Genomic DNA, 2,500 nt, shown 5'->3' on the forward strand with positions numbered 1-2,500 from the left:
TATTACTACTACTACTACTATTGTTGCTACCACTAATACCAGTGTTACTACCACTAATACCAGTATTACTACTACTACTACTACTACTACTACTACTACTACTACTACTACTACTACTACTACTACTACTACTACTACTACTACTACTACTACTACTACTCTACTACTTTACTACTACTACTACTACTCTTACTCTACTACTACTATTAATACTACTACTACTACTACTACTACTACTACTACTACTACTACTACTACTACTACTACTACTACTACTCTACTACTACTACTCTACTACTACTACTACTACTACTACTACTACTACTACTACTACTACTACTACTACTACTACTACTACTACTACTACTACTACTACTACTACTACTACTACTACTTCTTCTTCTTCTTCAATTGTTGTTACCAATAATACTGCTATTACTATTACTACTACTATGATTATTGCTGTTACTATTACTGCCTTCACTATATCTACTGCTTCTACTATGACCACTGCAGTTACTAATTGTGTTGCAACTATTACCACCACTACTACCAGTTCTTCTGCTATTACTACTACCTTTTGCTGTATTGCTATTGCAAGTTATTCCTACCTGTACAATTGATAGTAATTCTTTTGTAATTAATCAGTTATCTAATGTAATATTTATTATCATAATTTTTATCATATCAGTTAGGACTATTTTCACAGGTTTTAGTGTAACTTTATCAATAATATCACTTTTGTTATCATCGTTGTTTAGAAACTTTTGCAAGATTAATTTATGTTAAATATTTGTATGCGAAAATATACTCACTTGCTTCCCTATTTTGGTTTAGTAGTTTATTGGAATAACTTTTCTTTTTAAGATAATGTAATAATCATAATTTAAGTAGTATGCGTTTCAATGGGTCTGCTTGCGAGTTTTAGTATCATAAATGAGGTCAGGGTTATAACTACACAGTATTACACATACTTATCGGAATGTTTATTATTATGATTGATATTATTATTACTCTTGTTATTTAATATTATTATTATTATTATTATTATTGTTGTTGTTGTTGTTATTTGTTATTGTTTTTATTATTATTATTATTATTATTATTATTATTATTATTATTATTATTATCATTAATGTCGTTATTATTCCTTATCATTCATTATTATTATCATAATGATTATGATGATGGTGATGATGATGATAATGGTAGTGGAAATACTGAAGAAGGATATATTACATTTAACATGTAACAGTTGGATTAAAATTCATTTGCAGCACATAGAATGAAAATATTTATCAGTTTTAGCTTGAAGAGATGTCTTTGGTGGTCAATCAACATAGGGACTATATGTTAGAAGTTCATACATATTGATTTATTTTTTTCTTTTCACTCCTAGGAGATCTAGTCATTTTGGGTCATTGTGATGGTAGAATGCCTTATATAAGAAAGCTCTTCATACGGGCAAGACTTTTATTTGTAACTTTTAGTAAATTCAAAATCATAAATTTGAAGTGTTTCATTCATGTTTGTAGTGGGATAATGTGATGTGTTGTGTGTTTACTTGGAGTTATTAAGAAGATATACAATTCTGAAGATCAAACGTCTTAAAACAGTTTTCATTCACTGTTGATATTGTTGCATCTTTAAAAGTGTAAGGTGGTATGTGTGTATATTAAAAATCAAATATTTTCCACACCAGCTGAATCATATTTTCAGTACTATAAGGATTTTTTATTCTGTGTTATGCAGTACTTAGATTTTTATTTTAAGTCTTTATGTTTAATTTTTAAATTTTACATCAATACTCCAACTGTTAAATTAATATACTATAGATTCTTGACGTCCATGTGTGCTTGTAATGATGCTAATCTACAAATCGTTTAAGTGTCAAAATATCATTTTGAAGTAATTTTCTATCCCATTTTGTTTGTCTTTTTTTCTTCTTGCCTGATTTCTCTTTATTGTAATTTAAACAACTTTTATGCAGAAATATTTAGGAGATTCTGGCAGCCATCAGAAAAAAAATCAGGAAAGCACAAGAGTATTTAATTTAATGATTGGAGTTCAGTTTTTCCCTTCATATTTGTTAACTCTTTCAACAGTATGCTGAGAAAATGATAATTCAAGATAAAAGGCCATTTTTTTATAAATCTATTTTTGTCAGTATTTGGTGTAGATAAGTAGAGAAATAGTAAAAAAATAAGAAATTTATTCAGAAAATATAATTTATGAAATTAGCTGCAGATATTCACTTAGGAGTAGAATTTGTGCAAAACTGAACACAATTCCCACAGAGTGGTACAAATACATTTCATCTTGCTTCTTTGTATGTATTTTGTCTTTGATAGACATTGGTTATAAGTTAGATATATATATAGTGTTAATTTGCAGGATTATCATCTTTTTTATCCTCAAATTCCTTGTAGCATTAGGGGCTGCAGTAATTATGTTATTTAAAGATCATACATTGAACATATCATTATGCAAACCTATCACG

This window comes from Penaeus chinensis, chromosome 8 (genome assembly GCF_019202785.1).
Source record: "Penaeus chinensis breed Huanghai No. 1 chromosome 8, ASM1920278v2, whole genome shotgun sequence".
NCBI classification, from domain to species: domain Eukaryota; kingdom Metazoa; phylum Arthropoda; class Malacostraca; order Decapoda; family Penaeidae; genus Penaeus; species Penaeus chinensis.